The sequence below is a fragment of the Phlebotomus argentipes genome, unplaced genomic scaffold, assembly GCF_947086385.1.
Source record: "Phlebotomus argentipes unplaced genomic scaffold, Phlebotomus argentipes genome assembly scaffold_18, whole genome shotgun sequence".
Classification (NCBI taxonomy): domain Eukaryota; kingdom Metazoa; phylum Arthropoda; class Insecta; order Diptera; family Psychodidae; genus Phlebotomus; species Phlebotomus argentipes.
Genome location: NW_026776177.1, coordinates 10234238 through 10257166, shown reverse-complemented (window position 1 = coordinate 10257166; position 22929 = coordinate 10234238). Strand labels below are relative to the sequence as shown.

Below are 22929 nucleotides of genomic sequence, written 5' to 3'. Positions count from 1 at the left end.
GAAACATGCCATCAGCGAAAGTATAAGAACCAAAGATGTTGTGTGAACTTTTTGCATGCCACAATCAAGTTTGGAGGCACAACAGTGATCAATGCACCCTCTGGAAAGTGCACAAGAGATGCGCTGCTCTCATCCCTGATTGTGCAGAGATTCTCCCAAAAGCGAGTGGAAAAGAATGTGGCATGAAATTGCAAGAAAAATCTGGATGGAGAATGAGAGAAAAAAGGTCTTTATGATAGTGTCTTGGGGCTCGAGGTGGATTCTTTGCCCCTCATCGCATATTTTTGTGGTTCTCTTTCACTCTGCAAATACACGAAGCCCAAGTGAGATGAATTAATTGCATGTTGTCTCTAAATTAATCTGCCCCTCAGCCATTTTTCGAGCCAATAAATTTAATTTTTGTGTGCTTGTTTGTATTGAAAACGAAATCAAGGCGGTCAAAGAGGTGCATGGAAGATACCATCATCGTAACGATTGAATTATGTTTCGGCCACGAGTATGTGGAATAGGAGAAATATTTTTAATTAAGTTGCAAAGTGGTTTTTAAGGTCTGGGTTGAGGTTCTTCAGCCACGGTCTTTTTCCTATGTAATGGCGCGAAAGAGAGTTTCGCATCTCAGGAATTTTCGAAGGTTTGTTTACCTTTTACACTGTGTGTCTCGTGGAAATATTTTTCCCATGTACAACACTCAAGGTTTCCACGTAACACTAATTAATTAATGGCACCCTATCTTCTTCCATTAATCTCTAATTATTTCTCATCTTTGGCACCTCCGAAGGTGCACATTTTCAAGCTCATTTCCCACAAATACCATAAATTACCAGTGAGTCAACATTGAAAGTCAAATTAGGTATTCAGCATGGCTGTCTGCCTCTTAATTCTTGGGCGAATTACGCAATAGTAGCAAGAGGTTTTCCCTAGAAATCCTAGATTTTGAAGTCACTTGAAACTTTTTGCAGAGCCTTTCGCACATGACCGCAAAATTACGAATAAATTTCATTTCACGTGCCATCACTGTCCAAGGCGAAGATAATATGGCTAAAATCGGTACAACACTTCTTGTATTGTTCTCGATTAGTAAGAAATTACATGTAATAATTCTTGCGACATAGTTTTGATGTTGTTTCACCCACATAAATCCATGTGAAAATCAAAGAATACTCCAAAAATCAAGTTCGTATTGAATTTAAAATGCTTCCCTTGAATTGTACACCACTTTGAGCGATGATTTCGCCCCCGTGTGACTGTCCTATCATCAATCGCCACTCTCGGCTTCATCCAGACTCATCAGCATTCGCTGGCGATGCTCACGAGAAGTTACCGATATACACCATCATACATAAAAGTCTCGAGTTGTGCGCTCAGCAGATAATTCAAGTGGTCACGTCATTCCGCCACGTAGAAAGTGAATAAGATTTCGAGACAGCTGAGGTTCAGTTTTCACGTCCAATCCCTTCAGTTGCATGTCGCTAAACTTGCACGTAAATCGGGTAATTCTATACACGAGAACCTCACGAGATGGCCAAATAAGCGAGCAGCAGAGCAAATGTTGAAAAATTGATAAGGAACACAAAGAGAGGAGTCGCTGTTCGGTTGCAATTTTGAATTTGAAGCAGCCATAATTGTTACATTACTCTGTGCAGACAGTTAATTTAACATAAAATGCCCATTAGGCACAAAAACAATTCAATTCCAATTTGTAACACTTTTCCATATAGTCACACCCTCAAGACAACATTCTCTCGCGCGTCTCATTTGAATGTTTCCATCCGCGCTGCAGAATTCTTGATGGCGAACTCTCAATTTCACACTTCTCAAGCATTTTGATAAATTATTAAGGCTTTCTCCAAATTTTCCACCTGCGATTCCATTTCCTCTCCCACGCAACACAATTTCACTGCATACATTAAATTTTGCGCCCATCTCGCCAAAGAATGACGGACAATTTTGATGGTCTTAGCGTGACGGCGAAGAAAATTCTCAAAACGAATTGAGTTGGATTACAAGCCCATGTCTCATGAATTTTATGTATGAAACTGTGCGATGGTCTTCTGATACTTAATGGCGCTTCTGGGGGGAAGTTAATGACGAAAAATTATGAAAATAATGAATTTATTTACTGCAGACTATCAAGTTAAGTATAACACAGCTAATTCTCTGTACAAATCATTAGGAATTTCGGAGAGATTCCGACGGAATTCTTAAAACAATCTGTGTTTGTATTTTATACTTTGGATTTCAATAAGGATTTTCTTAAGGACGAGGAAAAATTAATAAGTTCTTAGCAAGTTGATTATGGAATTAGTTTAATTTGCTTTATTCAGATAAAACTCTTGGTTTTCTTTCTAGACTATTAATTTTATTGCTGCATAAGAATAATGAGACTGCAGATTAAAAAACAAATGTTATCAAAGTGAGTTGCTAGAATAAACTATCGTTGGTGGCATTGATAGTTGGCAGAAGTCTGCATTGTGAATTTGAATACATATCTCTGTTTCCGTTCCCAGACTCATAATTTCCCTCGAATACAAAGTTGAACTCAATAAAAGTGACTTTCTGCCTGCAAACCAAGACTCTCAGCTTGATCTCAGGCCGGGTCATGAGGGGTGAAATGGCCCGTAAACCGTTAGTGAAACACTATGCAGACTCATTAGTTTCGCGGAAGAGCGAGCGTCACAGTTTGGAAAAATCGCTGTGACGAGTAGGAGTCGTTTTAGGGGTTTCCATTTGCAACATCGTGCTCTCCTGGGCAATGCGATCATCTCACGGGTGAATCAGTCACTGGAATCGTGTCTCGGGCACACACTCAAGAGCCAGTCGTCGGCCAGCTCGATCGCTGAGTGCGCGTTTGTGTGGCACAACTGCCATTGACCCTGATAGCGCTCTGCGGCGGTGTGTAAACGGTGTAGAGAAAAGAGCCCGAGAGTGTCTTCCAACACAAAGTGCTTTACATCACGAAAAGCCTTGACTTCGTCATGAATGTTGGTGCCATGCTGGGGAAAAATTCCTCTTCCACTCCGCGTTTTTTCCCATCCACAACTGCATTCGCGCTGCATCTTCAGCCGCGATCGCGCTCAGCGATGAATATGCAAATGCGAAATTAATCATGACGAAGATGAGAGTTTTCACTCTCAGCAGAGGAGAGACCTCGAAGATCAGTGATGTCACAACTGCTCGCCATGGTTTAATTCTGCTGTGCGCGACTGAATTATCACGACACCATAAATTTTTCAGAACACCAATTGATTTATCGCGAATTCCGCAGAGAAAAGCAAACACTGGTCACGACCAAGAGATCCATAAGCATTGTCAGATTCCGGGAAGTGAGAGCGCGCCATGTGATTTTTCACCGTGAAATGGCCAGCGATCCTGTGAAGATCGCCGCCGAGTTTGAAGAAATTACCCAGCGCGAGATGATTAACCAGGAAACCCGCTGCTAACTTTCACACATTACCGCATCTAAACATCTGCAATCAATTGTACCATGTCCATTGTTCTTGGCACCGGTCTTTTTGTCTTCCTGCACGCACCAGCGACTCCTGCCCCGGAGCAAGGTTACACGCTCTTCGGATTACATGTACAATTAATATATCTGCAATTTATTGTAGTCTGAAGACACTTTGATTCCCATTATCTCTATTGATTTGACGGTGGAAGCATCTTTTCCCAAAAGCCATCAATTGAGCGATAACTTCCTCGATTCCCATCGCACGACGTCATCCTCCAGGCAATAAACATCCAATTGTGTGACTGATAAAATGCTGCTGCGATGAAGTCACGGCTATTTATCCAGCAGCATTCTCTCACTTTTTATCACATGTAAACAAAACAGATAGATTGGCTCATTTGTAATTTCAGCTGTGACTCCCGCAAGGGCATCGTCTTGAAGTGATTGGCAAGCGGCTTCACGCGTTAGCATCGACAAGAGACTCCGGATTGAACCACTCTGTGCTTTAATGGCGAATTTGTTCATGATCTTGGATCAAAATCATGGCTATTAATTAGATAGAACGCAAATATGAGATCATGGTGATCGTTAGGCGTTCTCCCCTGAATGGGCAATACAAATTACTGAGACGCTTTGATGAGACAGATTGCTGCAAAAGCTCCGCGATTGACGGACAAAAGCTCTGACATGGCAGAGGGCATCGGGCAAAAAAGAAGCCACAGAGGACAATTAGAAGCTGTTGAGATTGTAATAATGTGTTTTTGCAAAAATGGCACAACAATCACGGTTTTATTTTTAGATATTAGCCAACACTATTGATTGAAATAGTGTATTATATGGTGTGATTGTGGTAAATGATGCCCAGCGAGATCATGTTGAGGAGAGACGCAGAAAAGAGGAGAAAAAAGGTGCGCGAAAACACAAAAGAGTCTCATCGCGGTTCCAACTTTAACAGTTTTCCAATGATTTCATTTTGAGATCTCCTCGAGATTTTATGGGCATCCTCGCCCATATGTAATTCAGGTGCCCAATAGACGCGCTGTGCTCGCGAGACGCGGAGTTTGGAGGCCTTGAAAACACCAAGAATGATCATGTTAGTCTGACCTTGCGGCTGTTCTTCTTGTCTCTTCCACACCGTATTTCATGTGGCCATCCTGAACATCTCCGGCCACTCGCCATGTCCCTCGCGATCCGCCACCCCACCCACGGTCCCCGCGCGTCCGGGGCGTTATGGAAATGCGACCCGATGAGGATCGAGCGGAGCCCAAAATCCCAGAGAGATTCTCAGGCAGCAGGAATTCGCTCAATCGAGACCGCACGATCGCGTGAGTTTATTTTTAGCACTGGGACTTCAGAGAGGTGAGTTAACCCTTTCAGGACGAGAAGGTGGAGTTTATTCTGAAAGCCTTTCCCGGCATTTGAGAGATATTCTTTGCAAACTAATAACGTGTTTTCTTACTGCTATAGAATTGTATGTATAGAATCAGTAGTGAAGACTATTAGCAAATACGAGATACTTCCATTGGTCACATAAGATCCAGTCATCGTGCAGGGGTTAAAGGGAGGCTGACAAAAAACGGGAGACCCTCTCTTGTGAGGATTATTAATAACAGCATCCAAGATGCTGGCTAAACGATAGTAAAAACAATCTAGCGCATCGCGATCCAGGCATCATTCATCATCCTCTCTCGCAATGGCAGGTGCCTAAATGACCTCAGCAGAACCGCCAATTATTGCCTCACGTCTGATCTTCCTCAATTGCGGTGACGAAACAGTATCAAACACCGCGCTAATCTCTAATTGAGCCCCATCTCAAGGTCACGCCTCTTCCCGAAAAACCGCGGAATTCCTCGAGATTCCACCATCTGAGATTCCCTATCAGCCAGTTGACAAATGGACGAGAATATTGAGACAGAGAGCTCTAGTGTGGTGATTAATTAGACCACGAATTGATTGCTGAAGGAGAATCTTCCGAGAACTGCGCGCTGTCTCGCGTCTGGCAATGAAAACCGAAATGTTCTCCCAAAAAATTAATTGCTTTTGAATCTGATATGTTACCTGCTTGACTGGAGTGTTTCATTAAAACAATGACAGCGATTCTTTAAATAAAAGTGAGGCTCTGCTTACAGAGTTTGTTTGCTGAAATTCACATGGCGATTAAATACACATAAAGCGATTAAATGGTATATAATTCTTCGGTTTTGTGCCTTTATCTTGATTTTAGTTGAGTCCTGCTTTGATTTTGGAGTAAAACTGGATTCTTTGGCATTCAGATTGTGGATGGAAAATTTCAATTGTGAGTGTTACAAAGTTTTCGTTAGTGTCCTTGATATTTTTCATCCTTACTGGAAAATTTGAGTCTCTAGTTTCAAATTTGCGACTCTTCGCTTGAGCCGAAAACAGCCAAATGTTCTTTGTACACATTCTTGGAATCTGTCCATTAAACCTTCGCCAGGAGAGATCAAAAACATGTCATTCTGTGATGATTCTCCACCACTTTCTGCCTCTCATTCTCCCACTGAATTTGTCACACATTAGCGAATGTTCAAATCTCTATCCCGCTTTTACGATCACAAATTGGCGAGAAGCTATTAAATGTCCATCCCGACAAGATGGAGCTGAAGATTCGTCGAGGAATTTCCATTTGGACATTTGGCGCTTCGCGTAATTGGATTGTATGGCGAAAATAGGTGGACTCTTGATTTTCGGCAACAACTCTATTACATGTCATTAATCACCATCGTTGCCTCATGCAGAGATGAACGCTGAAAAGCCCGAGGAGAACTTGAGCGAAGTCTGTTGGCAGCTTCCTGGTGACCCGGAAGGGATGCGCGCGGGGCGAAGGATCGCGAGGCGATGGCCAATCAGAAGCTCATTAGGAATGTGGTGGGAAAGGTGAAAAAAAATTAATAGAAATATTATTTTCGTACATTGCCTATTAAGTCATCTCCGTTGGCTCTTGAGTCAGTTATGAGATCAAAGCTCTTTCATTAGAGGCCTTTTATTGTATAGAATTGACTTCAATTAGTTGATCTGATGAAATGATTGCGTTGGAAGCATGATGGGCTTCGGCTCCTAACACGAGCGCGCCCAAGACTTTGATGGCGAATAGATGGATGATGTGAAATGGAGAATGGCTTTTTTCCTGTGTGCGCGCACTGATGATGAGCAATATTTTAAGTTTCCTCCTAAGAACAAAATGCAATGATACGTTTTATCATAATTATTCTTTCGTGCCTTTCTTCGCTGCTGAGGGAATGTCTGTGGCCTTTTTTGCTGGCCTCAGCGGCAATAGATCTTGGCTGATCATCTTCAGTTTGAGCATGAAGATGGGGTTTTTTTTCTTCTCCCCGTAAACACGACAAATTGACGAATGATGCCAATTAATTTTTCAAGAGCCGTCCAATTTGGACGCTGAAATATTATGTGACAAAATAGTTGTTTTAACATTCTTCGCGCACAGGGCTTAGTTGAGCGCACAAAACAAAGAGTTTACTGTATAATTTGGGGTATTTTGGCACCTTACACACACATTGGTTGTCATGGATGAATTTATTTATTTCAGTGCTTAAATAATGCACTCTGGATTCGGCTAAAGACGCTTAATAAGCAAAAATGATGTGATTAAGTCCAGATTGCATTTCCACGCAGCGAGAAGTGTACAATATCAAAAATGTGCAGACGGAAGAAGTCCAAATGCGCAAAAAGCAACAATGTGGCGGCAGAAGTTTGCTACATTGTTGTTGCTTATCAATCTTAAGAAATTTCATTACAATCAGCAAATCAACAAAATATGAGTAAAATGGAGTATGATAAAAATTAGACAAGCTCTGTTCAGAATTGAAGAAACATCACGGGAAGATGGGGGAAATTAGGATTATCTGTTGCGCATTCAGCGTGATTAGAATTGTGGCTGTGTTCGAAGTGAATCACAAGACTTTGGGTCACCTTTCCGCCCATTGTCAGGTAAACGTCTCGTTTCAATTGATTCATCATTGCCTTTAAGAGAAATTTAAATTACAATTATGAAAATGCCTTCAGGACAGAGCTAATAATTTCATAAACTCTCTCCCTTCCTCCTCAGCGCGCCGCGGCCGTCTGACAGGCGCTGGACGCCAGAGATCGCGAAAGAGGAAACAAGAAGAAAATAATGCCGAGCACCGCGAGTGACCAGTTTTCCTTCCATGATCCATTTATGGGAAACTTTAATAAAAAGCCACCACAGCTAACGTCGCATATTCACCGGTCGGACGCTCGATCGCTGAAGGTGAGATATTCAAATTTCACAGTAAAAATATAGGACAGAGAAAAAGAAATCCTCATTGTCTCTTGTGCAAACCGAAATCCAGATTTTCGGTGAAATGAAGTCGTGCCAAACAATGTTAAATTATATTTTTTAAGCACTCACTCGAGGTCTCAATCATGTTTTACTTTCTTCTCTGGTGGTTTCTCGTCGCCAAACGTCTTGTTTTGCTGTTGGAAACAATGTCGTGTTGAGCATTTCGTTTCGATAATTTTCACATTGTACTCTGGATTATTTATTAGACTCGAGAGAGACCAGACAATTCCACCAAAGGCAGGATTGACAGGACTGAATAAGAGAAAAATGCTGGAATAATATGTAATTGTGAGAAGAAGAAAACTTCAGAGTGAGATTCTGTGTATTAAATGATAACGCAAATGTTGCTTTCCTGCCACACCAAATGCTTCTGGTCACCTTTTCTCTGGCCAAACCTAATTTTCCTCAGTCACACCAAAAGTTGCGTCATGACCTAGACTCGGGAATCTCATCAGTGTGTTTCTGGGAAATTTTCCAAAACTCCACCTGAGACTTTCATTGGCGTGAGAGCGGCGAAAGAGTGTCACAGCTTCACTTTTTTCTGCGTGAAATGTTTACCGAGATAGAGTGAGCAAATATTGACTTGCCATTTGAATTAGCATTTTGCACCTCGGCTGGTGATGCACGATGGCAGGAAGCCGGCGCCAGAACGGGTTCTGTGTCCTCCGCGAGTGATGCGATTCTCCTGAGGCGGCCAGCGAGTCTCAGGAAATTGCACACATTTAATTAATTTCCGCAGCTTCCCGCCATTCCTGTTTTTGGCGCACACGATCGTGCGCCGGGACAATGAACCAGCGGGATGAGCGCGAATCCTTGGCCATTGCGAGCGCTCAGGGAGTTTTAGGCGTTAATTCCGTGGGCATTGTTGCACCTTTCTTCGCAACGCCGGCACAGAGTCACCAACACAGTCTCCCCACCTGAGCAGGTGTGCACACAACACACGGAGAGCTTCGGTTCGCCGTTTGGCTTCTCACGGGCGCTTTCCTCGTCGGCGAGTCAGTTGAGTTGGGAACTTGAGCGTGAGTGCATGTCTCGCTTGTGTCGCCGAAAAATAGGAATGTTGTGACGGTGATCAAGAGCGAAAAGTGCGCGTGAAAAGAGTCTGAAACTGTGGAAAAATAATTCAATTTCGCGCCTGGTGTTTTTCGTGAGCCAAGAAGAAAAAAAACAGAGCTGAGATTATTGTGCAGTCACAGAACTGGAGAGAAAGAGAGAACTTGTTGATTTTGCAAGGAAATTGACTTGGTGGTTGTGAGTTCTGTTTTTTGCCTTTGCTATCAACCCTGAAGTCCAATTAAAAGAGCAAGCGATCGCGAGAACTGTGAGCGTCAACTTTGCCTAATTTTTGCCGATAATTCAATTCTAAATCCACTGTTAATTCCCCGCTTCGCATACAAAGTGGCTTAATTGTGTGCTTCTCTTCCTGCTTTTGCGGCGTCGCGCAGCACTCGAGGATTTAGGAGACTGCACTCGCCGTCCACTAGCCAAGGTATGTTGAGAGTGTCTCCGCGCAATCAAGGTGTCTGTATTTCGTTGTCCCTCCCGAAAAGAGCCACTTTTGGCCGCACCTGAGGCAGGTGTTTTCAGCTGAAACGCGCGACTTGAATAAATGAAGGGTGAAACTGAAGTCGTGTGCCTTTCACTCTCACTATAAATGCACAAAAAGCCACCAGTCTGTCCTGTGAATTTAATTACTCCCGCAGGACTAAAGTTTAATCAATAGAAATTTTGTGAGAGTGTGTGGAAAAGCATGTGGGAAATGTCTGGGCAAACAGACCTGAAAATCTAGTTCTTTTCCATCTCCTCAAATTACCATAAATTTGCGCGCTGTTCCCATTCTTTGCTACAATTTAAATGGCTGTGGAAGTTTTGCGGCGAGTAGGAAGTGCGTTATCAGCATTTCTTCTTTCGCCACGCAATATTTAAATTCGACACAAGTTTTCATGCGTACGACTCGAGCCGCTAATGAGGTCTCTGTCTCTCCATTTCGCTATTCATCAAGCTGAGAGGTCTAAAATTGAGTCAAGGACTATTTTTAAGAAGGGCTCTTGCGAGGAGTGTTTTTGTGGCATTTATAAATATCTCAATTTACATTATGAGGTGGAAAAGACTGCAATATGACTGCAATTCATTGGCGAATGGAGAAATAAGACATGAAAAGTTGTGCGAAATGTTATAATTATAACTTCATTTGATTTGTATCTATTTTTCAATGGCTCTTAAGAAAGTCTGTCGTGTGGTATTTATTTTGTCGCCACAGTATTTTGTCCGCTTTAAGCAGAAGCTTTGAAATTCTAATCAACTCACAAGGATAACATTTTTTTCACCAATTCATCTTCTGAGTGCTTCTTGCGTCATTTTTCTCAATTGTCTACGTAAATGCATATTAACAAATTTATCTTAAATACCTCCCAAGTGAAACATTTATCATGCTTTTCATCAATTCAACTCAATTTAATCTGGCTCCAATCTGGATGCAAAAAGTGGGAAAACCTTTCAGTCAATAAAAGCGAAATATGCTCTCCAATTAAGCAAAAAATTCCGCTAATAGAGCTAATAAATTGAATATTAGGCAAGATTCTCATAACATCCGCATTCTGATGTTTGCCAGTCAAAAGAACACCCTCTCGCGACTCGAGCGGATGTCGCTCATTTGCCAGTCCTGGATGAATGAGGTGAAGAGGTCAGAGCACAGCGTTTAGTCATAAGGATGTGGTCTCATTTGGGAAAAGGGGCGAAGAATATGATTTATCGTCTTGGCGGAGAAGTGAACCATTTAATTGTTTCACGTTCAAACGTCTCACGGTCTGAGTGTCTGGCAAACTTTGGCTGAAATTTCAGGCTGATGATGGTTTAGCATTGCCATGCAAGACTTTTGAAGTGCAAATAATAAATTATTAAAATCTCCCATGAGGAGCTACTCAACGAACGGCACGCATGATTGATGATGCTGCATTTGCTCTGCCATTCCCACAGACTCTTTTCTTGAATTTTTCACCTGAAAAATGCACATAATGCGCCTCTATGGCAAAAATCCACAATGCGAGAGGCGCAATTAATTCGCGAGTGGCCTTCGCATGAGCATTTCTGTCTCACGCGCGTCGCAAAAAAGTGCGTGAAAAGACTTTTCACAGATGTGTGTTGACGCAATTGCACTCTTTCGGCAACACCTTGGCCAATTTCTTTCGTGGTGTCTTTCCACGGGGACTTTTCTCTCCCATTGATAAGCCTTATCAATCGATAAGTGTGATCTTGAAGTCATGACAATAGAAAGCTATTATTAGACGCTTCACACTTTGATAAATAAATGACATTGCGATGTATTTTTCATGACTGTTTCCTAGGCAATAAACATACACAAATTGCGAAATACTCTCGCAATTGGGCAAATTTCACATTTCGGGAGAAGACTTCGCGAGGGGCTTCGAAGTCTTTTGTTCGGGCTCTCTTATTTTCATCTCGGCAGCCATCAGCTGTTGTCCCCTTGACAGACGTCCAAGACTAACGAGACGAAATTGTTGCAATTTACCTTTTCACTTATTTGGCTACACACATGACGATTTGGCCGGAGTTTTTGTGCCTCTGCAGAGCGCGGCAAAAAGCCAATAAATAAAATTTATGCTTCACCAGTAAAATGAAATATCACGTGAAATTTGAAAGTGTTTAATTCCCTTTCTGGCTCATGACGCTGAAGAAAAGTGCGCGATGCACGAAAATGAAATAGTTAAATTTAATTAAGCACCCATGAAAAGGTCTCTATCACTTGGCTGAAATCTTTCCCACTTAATCGGAAGCTCTTGGGCGGCAAAAAGTGAAGAAGCTTATTGGCTTTGCGTAAGATGATTAAAATTGCTTTCTCGCGATGCCACTGTGCGGAAATTTACATAATTGATATGCGATGAATTAGTAAATCACGTCAATTTCTTGAAAGGCGACGAAGGAAAAAAAACAGCCCGCCACAGAATTGATTGTGTCGCAACTGCATTTTTGTCCACACGAGGTGAAATCCAACAAAAAAGAGATCTTCTGAGTGAGCGAAAAAAGACGTGTGGATAATTTTTGCGAAAGACGCGAACGGAGTGAAAAAAGGCAATCAAAGATGAAGATCGAATAGCACTCCCCCGAAAAATTGGAGTCCTCAGCCAATGATCGTAAATTGCCTAGCCTCTGCAATTTCAGCAACACTCCTGAAGAGCAATTAACTGCGCGATGACTTTGCTTTGTGGCGGAAAGTATGAAATTTATGAAACATTGAGCGTAAATATTCTACTAAATTCCCTGAATTTTGCAGGATTAAATTTCTCTCTGCATGAAAAGTTGCCCAAGAACTTGCTAAAGAATATAGAGAAATATGTCACTACAGAAAGTTTGTTCGGGGAACAAACTTCAAGTGTGTTTTCTTGAAAGTTTCAAAGCTTCTGTTGACTCGGTTTTCACACCACGGATGCACTGGAAGGCGCGTGAAAGGTCTCGCGATAGAGACACACTTGGAATTGAGCCAGAGCTGCTGCTCGCAGCAATAATTGGCGGTTTTGGAGTGCACATTTAGACATTCCTTCTTGGCCACTCGAGCCAAAATGCTGCTGTCGAAGGGAAAATTTATGGCAATTTGCAAAGTTCGTGCGATGATTTTTGGTCTCGCGCAATTGGCAATCTGGCATTGAATTCCTCTGGCCAGTGTCTGCGCAAATATGGAGAAACATCCCAAAGGTCAGGAGCTTTTTTGCTTTGCTGCCAAGAGAACAAGTTGAGGATGTGTGAAGGAAGAGAACTTCTCTATGACATTTCACAAATGCACTTAATAAGCTCAAACAATACGGGAAAACTCGATAAGAATTCGAAATCTATCCGGTAATTATGTTTACAGCGTATGAAACGATTAACATCAATTTTTGCCATTGTGTTTCCAACAACTGCATCTTTTTTTGCCAAACCAACTGACCTCAAAGCTTCACATGATTTGTGTTGTGGCATTTTCGCTTATGACTTGGACTTGTGTGTCACAGAGAGACCTTTTTATTTCTCTCCGGCCAACAATGCATCGCAGAAAAAGGGATAAATTTAATTTGAAGCATTAACGTTGGGAAATGACGACTGCCAAGGGGTGAAGCAGTGCAGTGTGCGCCGGTGTTGGCGCGCTCAAGTCGCAAACCCCTTGGCGCAGCATCACGATTGAAAAAAGACACAATTAGAGAGATCGAGAGGAAGGCACAGAGAGGCAAAAAAGCCCAAGAGACATCTCGAGAATCCATGGAAGAAGGAACACAAAGAACGATATTTAAAATTGAATCACGAAAAATACTGAAAGCGATTTGTGGCTGTGATAAAAGTGCAATATTCTCTCTCTGTGTGTGCTTGTGTTCCAAATTTTTCCCCGCGCGCGAGTCTCGCTGCACATAAAAATCCCACAGATATCCAATATCCTAGAATTATCCAATTTTCTGCAATCGCCGGCGCGCTCGTGGGTTTCAAAAGCCGAGGGTGTTTCGGCCGTCTTAATTGAGATGTGGTTTAAAGGTATTTTGGGCTCGCAAGCTGGGTGTTAACGTCAGGAAAAAGGTGTGAGTACACGTGAAGACACATGCAAACAACTGCGCGAGCTTCAATCCAATTGTCAACATTTGGATTCCACGCGACTGCGATTCGGGTATTAAAATATTCATCAAAAAGGCACGATATAGTGCGCCGTGATTTCTTTGAACGGCTCGCGTCTAATAAAGCAATTGAGGGGAACTTTTATTGGACGAATGAAGTGTTTCTTTTCGGGGCGTCGCACCACGGAGAACTGATTCATTATGCAATGAGGTGACCCAATTGACAATTAGGACTCAAGTGGAGCTTTTCGTGCGCGATTCTCTCGAGCTTGAACAGATTCAGCATCAGTGTTTGTGGGAAATCTATTCAATTCCCACATAAACAATAAAAATCTTCAAAGTTATGACGGTTTTTTTACTCCAGGAGTTCAAAATCCCACCAAAGGTCAAGCAAACAATCGATAGCTGAGCAATTGGCGCGCAAGAAATGTTGCACATCAGAAGGTACAGAGGGTAATTACAAATTAAGCGAAATTGTGGGGCTTTTTCCCCATCTCGATCATTTCCTATGTTATTTGGCCCGGGAAAATTGCGAAAAGTGTGTCAGAGTCATTAGACGATTTACGATGATGAAACGGTCGCGCCACAATGTATGCCCGTCAAAATACTCTTATTAATTTTATTTCATCCACACAATGAATTAGAGGTCTTTTTTCCATCGCTGTAATTTCTTGGACGTTGCATCACGACAGATCAACACATCCATCATCGGGCCCATATCGATTCCATGCGCTGGCGTGCGGGGATTATTGAATTTTACAGTTTTTCGAGATTAACGCGGCCAGCGAGATCACCTTCTCAATTAATTTCTCTATTGTGGATGCGCGCGACGCGATGGTGTGGAAAAAATGTGGTGTTTCTTGTCGCGATCGCGATGAAAGATTGATTAAAATGTATTCTCCGTCCTGCACGATCTCTGGGCAGATGAATAAAAAATCAGCATCATATTCACAGAAAATATTTCTCACAGGTCAAATGGTCAGCGAGAGAGGCTGCGAGTGTGAGAGAAAGATTGAGAGTCACACGAGGATCCCTTCGCGATTGCCAGATACGGTTCTGCTCAAGGCGGAGACAATCTGGCTAGAATCTGTACAGCACTTCCAACGCCTCACTCACTATATTCTGAACGGGACAGACTGAATATTCCGCCGATGTGTACACCATTCCAGGCCACAATCTCTCTCCCTCGGCTCTGCATTCATTTGCAATTTTCCATGAGAGATTCCCTCGTCTTTCCCTGGTGCGATTTGCATAATATTTCCTCGCACGATCACCGAAATGCCGATCTCAAGTGATCCTCGGCGATCTCTGCACTCGCGCGGGGCCCATAAATCACCCCATTTGCTGCGCCCCGGAGGCGATGGTCGGCGCGATCGGCACTTGATCGCCCCCACATGACAAATTCCCAGCGCGAGGAGCACGTCTGCGGTCACAGGGTGGGAGCAATTATAAAATTTCCATGCGCCAATTGAGGAGGGCATTATGAATGTGCTCACTTTTGGCTAACATTTGCTTGTCGACATGTCGACAAGCGCGAACCGTTACACTGCATCGCGGCTATCAATGAAATTGATCACTAATTCATACTTGTGTACATTCGCATAATTCACGATCGCAGCTGTATACTTTTCTCACAGATATATTGTCCAAATACTTGAAATGGCTGAGCTCTATTATTATTTATGATCGCTTGTGCCAGTTGCATTGTATGTAGATTGCCGTGCTGGAGTTTGAGGGATCTTTTTGTGAATTGTAAACAACTCATGGGACTTTTCTGTCGACTCCCTCGTGTTTGCACTTCGTTCCTAGACTGGCGTCTAGGATGCCGAGGCGCTCAATTGTGGGGTGGATGGATTTTAGTGGTTATTAAATTAGTTTTTAACAATATGAGCCCTAATGAGAATTGTGTCTTTTGTGCGAGAAAGCATTGAGCAACGAGAAATGCCGTCGAGATTGAGACGAAAAGTCTGCGGAATTCTGTGCACAAACCCGATATTGTCTCTATTATATGGCTCTCAAACATATACAAAATACATAAACAGAGAGGAGAACAATGCAGAATTGTGCTGGATTCTGTCTTTATCCGGTTAGTTGGTTAGTTGGCTCTCGAATTCGGCTCTCCTTGAATTACCCGCGCTGTTCGCCAAAGCGGGGAAATTCTCTGGGGCCGAAAAAGCTGGGCGCTTTTCACAATGATTTCCACAAGTGTGTCTTTTCCTGGGCATGCCAAGAGGTCGCGCACAGACAATGCACGGGCCTGATTTGTGCGTGCTTGACACGAAGAAATGTTTCGCCATGCTTCATTTGTTCAAATCATGATCATTTTAATATGCACTAATGCTTATTGTTTGAACCCTTGAGCGTGGGTGATTTATTTGGCAACACGGCGACGTCACTTGCACAGATAAATACTTTTGCAGAATTAACAATGGCAATTTGCATGCGCATTTTTGTTAACTTATGAAATGTGCATGCTTTTAATATCACACAGAGGCCTTGACGGGAAGTCTCTTGTGGCATTCTCACACCCCAAGAGGCGGTTTAATGCCTATCGCCCCACACAGACTTCCCAGGCGAGCTCCTTTTGTCCCTTCGCCTCATAAACATACAATGGAAGAGGTGAAAAAGTTTTGTACTCAATGTGTCTTAAAGCTTTCGCGTGCATCTCGCGCTGAACCACCCCAATTTTATTTTTAGTATGTGGGCCATTAGAGTAGAGTCGTAAAGTATGAAAAACAAACAGGACGGAGTGAGAGACTACCAATGCATAAAATATAGGTGGCAATATAGCGACAAGGACATCGAATTCCAGTAAATTTGTCAACAATGAAACTCAATAAATAAATCAGTCGCGCCCCAGCTCAAAATCCCATCCAATTGTATTTAAAGTTGATACCTATTGAGGCGATAACTTATATTTTCACCTTCTTTTTTACACCGCACCGTCAATCACATCTGCTGGAATTCTAATGGCCTCTCCTTGTTGTATCTAAATAAGAAGTCACTTGGTTTCGAATAAAAAAACCCAGGCAGACACTTTTATTGGTCTGTAACTCACTTTTATGGACGAGATGGCAGTGAAATGCATCCAAACTTATTTGGGAAATGTAATCTTTATTGGACTTTCTTCTGGGCTGAATTGTTTGTTGGCTTTGGATGCAGCAAATGATACTCATAATGTTAATTTCATGGGATTATCGTGAGTAAATGTTTGATAAATGCGTGAAAGGCGTATTTCTAGCCTAATAAATTTTAATGGTAAATTGTTGTCATAAATTGTAGTCATAGACAAATCTTCTTAACCACTTCACTTAATAAATCATTGCTAAAATTTGCAGAACTAGAATTAGTGATGCATTCATTATCAGACTAATCCGCTTATGCGGCAAATTCATGCAAAAGTTGCAAGGCGAAGAGAAAAAAGATCAGGAAAGTGTGCGACAATCCGTCAAATTGCAATTTCCTAATGCTGGCACACTGAGTGCTTGTAATGGGGCGCAATTCATTGAGTGATGTGATTTACAGCGATGGACTTTGTTGCAGGCCAAATGAAGCATGCAATATTGCACTTAATCAGCTGTGACAGTCATTTAATTTATCGCGCGCGTGGCTTTTGTGTGCTGGATGGCTTTTTCTTCCAGCCAAGAAGTCACAGCCGTCAAGTATTACACTTCACTTCACCCAATATCTCGTCCCGGAAATTCACATTCGCACACCTTCGACGAATGGAACACGCTCTGTGATTTAGCATAGAAGAGAAATTGGCAAATTCACAGGATAATTATTGGAAAGATGAATTTTTGCGTTCCTCGAAGCTCCGCCTACTCGAATGCTCCGCCCACTAGTGACTTTTCTAGCATCACTTCTAGACTTGTGAGCAATCTGCCAGAGTCTCAAGACATTGGCTCTCAGTCGTTTGCTAATGCACAGAATCCAGAGAGGAGAAAAGCGCTCATGGAGCTCAGAAGTGCGACGATGCAAGAAAAAACGAGATTGATTGTCGTTTGGCGACATAAAGGTTCGCCATGGTAAATCACATGAATTTACTGCGACACTAATAATGGGTGAGAAGGAGTGTCACATTTTCTATTTATGCGTCCTCTAACTATCTTATTATAGAGCTTAATGGAGGAGAAATGGGTTTGGCGGGCGGTGTGTCTCTCTCACGTCTTCTCACACCGAAGGATGGTCGCTGGCAACTTTCTAGGAAGTTAGAGATTGAGATTGTGTCGCACCAAAATCAACTGCGACTCTTCCGTTGGCAATCGATTTGCAATTGCGAGACTTGATATATTCTCTGTAGCGCGGATTCACACGCTAATTGCTGCGAGAGTGCTCGTTAAAGGATTCCCAACAACGCGCGACTGGCCAAGGTGAAACCCATTTTGGGCGATGACTCTCATCAATGCTTTGATATAATTAAATTGGCGAATTTGTAATGCGCGCGACATTAATTATTTCCGAAAAGCATGAAAACTCCTCCAACTTGGCGTGCTCAAATGCGAATCACCTTGAGGCAATTAAAAGGCTTAGAGTCGTGTCACGCTCGTCTTCCCTAACCAGAGCCACAGTCTCTGTGTGATCCAGAATTGAGGCCAGCAACAAGTAGTTTGTGTGGGAAACGGAAAAAAGGGCCAGCACAGGAAGAATCTCGGGTATTTTTCCAGTCCGGCGCAAGAGATTGGAGACAAATGTGTGCAGTGTCTCTCAAGTCGCGACGCTGGAACCAGTTTGAAGATCTCTGCTCGTTTTTTGCGCTCGCTCAATTCCCAGTTAATCGGCTTTTGTCTTGCCAACAGCCACCGATCGAGATTCACGGGTGCGCGAATTCAGCCGTCATGAGAGGCCAAAACTCTGCACAATTGCTATGCATTGTCGCCCAATTCCAGGAGATCTGCTCAGGTGATCTCTGGGCGAAGGTCACTGACACACATCCCGAAATGTGCATCTCTTGGGAAGCTCTCGGTCGCGGAGAATTTTGCAATGTGCAAGAGAATGTCTTGCAGAAAATCCCTTCTAAGACAATCAAGGTCGCTGTCATATATCAATATTGTACGCTATACTTCTGACCAGAGTGTCTCTCCCCCTTGGAAGGAGGACAAAGTGCCCAAATGATGAAGCATTTACGGAAAAATTCCAACAATTCTGACAACAAATGCTCTGGAAGTTCAACTCTCGCTGCCTCAACCGGAAACATGCCCTGATGTATATTCAATATTTGCATAAGTGCAGCTCATTGTCAATCATGGTGGCTGAAGAGGCCACTGAAGAGCGCGATGGAGACGAGCTAGAGTTATCAATAGGCATTGTTTCTGTGGCTGGAACTCGGAAGCCTCCTACAATGTCACAAGGAGGAGTGAATTTGTGATAATGGCCAGAGAGAGAGACGCTATATGAGTTGAATGCTAGTGCAAACACTGCACAGTAAATCGTGATACTCGCACTTACGGTTTATTTAAATTTATGCCCTCTCTTCTTTTTCCTCGCCGTTTTCCAGCGTCTTCAAGAAGAACGCATCTCCTTAGCAATCAGACATGTTCTTCTTCACGTAATTTCCATCATGACTCCCATTAATGGTGGCTCGTTGACTAACAATGGGAAAATTATACTACGTGAAATTGGAGTAAGTTGAGTGCCACAGCACAGAGAACCCAAGTGCGCTGCACTCTGGCGAAGATCGATCGATGGCGAAGATCGCGATCGAGACGAGGATCGGTCAGTTCTCCTCCTCCGCTGGTGAATATTCATGACTCTCCTCAGCTCATAGATTTTACACATTCTGCAGACCATTGCGGCAATTTATCTGCGGCGAGATCGTGAAGTGTCCAGCAACATTAACGGTACCATCGCGAGCATCTCTGTTCGATTTTCGAGCAAATGTGTGACTTTTGCTGTTTGCACAGAAATCATTCAATATATGCGCTCTTCGCTCGCTCGCGCGCTCACTTGTGAATTATGGCCAAAATGCCGATTTCAATAAGCGTCTCTGCCATTGACTCCAATTCCAAAATACACATCGCCGGAAGAAACACACATTCAGGGCTCAGCCGCAACACTGCGCGGTGTACAAATATTTTGGTGTTTGAACTTGAAAATGCGTTGTGTATCCAATTGCGTCTTTGTTGCCCACGAAACTCCCCCGGAGGTGGGAAATTTTAATTGCCGTGCGCGCACAAGTTGGGAAAAAAGGCAGCAAAAAGCACGTGTCTTGGCACTTTTTTCGCTCCATTAAATCAATGCAATTTATCCGCAAATGCTTAAGGAAATCTCCTCAATTAATGCAAGAATTCTCCGGCTAACTCAAATGGTAATACAAATTGTTATTATTTATTGCTATGCAAATTGTGCGAATAATTAGCCAGAGATCAGCAAGGAGTGATCTTTGCATGATTGGAAGCCTCGAGCTGCTCGTTAGAAGGAAAATTCTTTCCACTGTTCAAAGCGAAATGTCACACGAGAGGTCAATAGTCTTATAAAATGCTTTTATTTTATAATCACTCTCTCGACAGGAGCGTAATTTGAGTATTTATACAAATGTCATTGAATGTTGATCTTGATACATATTTCAGGAGCCCCGAGAAATCGCAGACAAATTTGCATAATTGAAGAGCAAACAGATGTTTTCGTGAAGTCATTAATTGTGGTGAAAATTTTCGTAAATAATTCAGAGTTAATCAACCACCAGATGATGGTTGTTGAATAAGATTTAGTGTTTGCGAGTAATTTTTACCGCTAAGTTTGATTTTTATGAGTGTTGTTTTTTTCTTGAAAATCAATTTTATGTAAATATGCAGAAACTCTTCGCTTGTCACTTATAATTTCGGTTGTGTCATTATCTCAAGAGTTATGAAATCCATGTCAATTTCCTTAGTCAAAAGTTCAGAGTAGAAGGAAAGTAATTATATGAAAATCACTCTCAAAGTCACGTGAAATGCTGAGTTTCTAGCTTTCTTAGTGACTTTTCATAATAATGAATACGCGTGAATCCAGGAATTCGGTCTAAAAATATCAAACAATTCAATTGAAAAAACGAAGCATTTGTAGCATTTTCCTATTGTTGATTGAAATGAAAGATGCGAATTCCCAACATATCGCACATTTCTTGAGAAATTGAACCGATAAATCACGTCACAAGCTAAATGTACACCACGTACGGGTGTCTCTGCCTCGTCCATCATTTTAATATTCCACCATCTTTCACTTCATAGAAATATTGGGCATGCGAAGATGCACAGGGGAATTCTAAAGAGGCAAAATTTCACCGTCGCGCTTCTTTTCTCACTACAAATTTGTCCCTGTGCGGAGAAACAATGCTTCGGGTTCGTGACTTTCTTCTCCAACGGCGAGCTTTTTGCTGGAAGAAAGGGAAGCCCGGCCGGGAATGGCAATTGAGTCGCCCAAGACAATTGCATTGTGATTCATGGGTTGTGATGTTGTCGAAAAAGGGAATCCACATCGTTCGAAATTTCCTCCACGCACCACGAGGCCAATGGACACTTATTGATATTCACGGAAGGTGCACGCATTCATACAAGAATGGTAGATCTTGAGTGTTTTATTGCAATAAGGCACATATTTCTCATTCGTCGGAAGATAACGGCATTTCTTATTCTGGTTTCACGGCAAGAGAGGGAGAGGGAAAAAAAATCGCTGCGTCTTGAAGTCGTTGTCTTACCATCGTTGTCTTCTCTCTTCGCGCAAAAGTTGCTCTCGCATGTCAATAAGTAAGAAATGCGAGAGTTCCTCAATTTCGCGGCCCGCGAAACTGCGGAGAAATTTCAAACTTCTTTTTTCGCGTGCTCTGCAACAACATCAGCCTTGACTCATATTTGTCCATTACTCTTGCGCCCAGGCAAAATTACACATTCTCGAGAGCACATTTCTGTGCTGCTCTGTGGCCAATCAGGCGAACAATTAAGTTGCATTTTATTGGCGTATTCATCAGTCAAAGATTGGCCGATTGGCCGCGTGTGCAGACTGCTTGAGAATTGGCCAGGCATGCCCAACAGTAGCTTGATTTGCAATCGTGCGCGGTACACAAATCTGTAGTAATTATCTCATAAATCAAAATTTAAAACAACTGAATTCAGGTTGCAACATTACCTGGAGCCACAGCTCAGCTGCAAGTTCAGCCATCACCCATTTTATTCTCGCTCTCGCTAGCCAAATAATGCCGTTCAATCCACGGATTCCCGCTGATCGCCTTGCGCTGCGGCCTCTTGTTTGATTTTCACCCATTTCGATGTCTTATCGCACTAAATGCCTGGCATTCACGCGGGCGCCAAGAAAGTTTCCTCGCATTTCCATGTTTAGAGAGGGAATCACAGAGAAATGCACCGTGGATGGCTTTTAGTGGAAAATTAGCTGCATCAATTGACGAGTAAATCTGTTATTTATTTATACTTCGAGAACGCCAGAAGTAGTGCATGAAGAAAGTCCACTGAATGCACTCTTTCATATCTCTATGAATACATTAAAAATCTTTGCACAGCGCTTCCCTTTCCCCCATTGGAATACTGCATCGCAGTGCGAAGTCTGTGCACACAAGAGGTTGAAGCCTATTCAACTCTTTAATCATATCTTATAAGATAAGATGTCAGAATTTGTGTTTGTTATGAATGAAATCTCGTAAGAAATTCAGTAGTATATAAAATCTTTTGGATTGCGTGATGAAAATGACAGACGAAAACCAACGATCACTCTCGAGTGACCCGAAGGTCACTTGTCAGTGAGCTTTCGACCACATTCTCACTGAATTCTGTCACTCATCTGTCTACATGTCACTCCTGACGTATTTATCTATCACATTTATTGAATTTCGGACAAGCACTAAATCAATTTCTTCTCTTCTTTCCAGGTAATTGCCTCAATTCATCCGCGTGATCAACTCCCTTGACACTTGCCCATCAGGTTGGTGGATTATGTCACTGACTGATTGCGATTATTTTTCAAATGCAATTTTCGCGCGCCATTTGAAATGTCGGGAAATGGCAAACTGCGATGTGCCAATTTTTGTGTGCGAAGGAAATTGAAATGAGACGTCTGAAAAGAGCCATTAATGTCGCTCATTTCTCGAGCGCGCGCTGTGTATTTTTGTGGATCAGCCAGTGTGACTTTCTAAACGCTCGCTTTTTTGCCGTCTTCTCGTGTGTGTGGGGCGCCTCTCTTTTGGGTATGGGAAGGTTTCATGCGATAGAAATGTGAGAGATGGTCTTAAATGGCAAGTACGCGAAGAAGAAAAAAGGCCCGGGCAAAGAGCGATTTATGAAATTTGTACAATGAGGTCAAGAATGACGTTTAATGAACAATCTTAACCGCTCATTTGTTTGCAATACACCCATAATTGCATCTCTAATTGCCTGGACCCCTAATTAGGAGACCGCGCGCGCGTCTTCTCAGGTGCATTTTTCATCCGCACCTCAAGGAGTTTTTGTGGGCACTGCTTTTTTCTCTCCTTTCCCTCTGCCAACTTCTCCCGCCACTCGGGGCTTTGATTAATTTAGCATAGTCTCCGTCTTAGAGTTTTAGCGTAGGCAAATTGTCCGTTA

The 22929-nt window shown here is 42.6% G+C and overlaps 1 protein-coding gene across 1 annotated transcript in view; it reads left to right on the top strand.

Moving 5' to 3' along the window:
- The first annotated feature begins 8790 nt into the window (after positions 1 to 8790).
- The window catches only part of LOC132259617 (uncharacterized), a 46927-nt gene continuing 32788 nt past the window's right edge, over positions 8791 to 22929 (top strand). The window contains exon 1 of the mRNA XM_059757325.1: positions 8791 to 9276. The gene's annotated coding sequence lies outside the window, so the exon portion shown is untranslated. The remainder of the gene's footprint in view (positions 9277 to 22929) is intronic.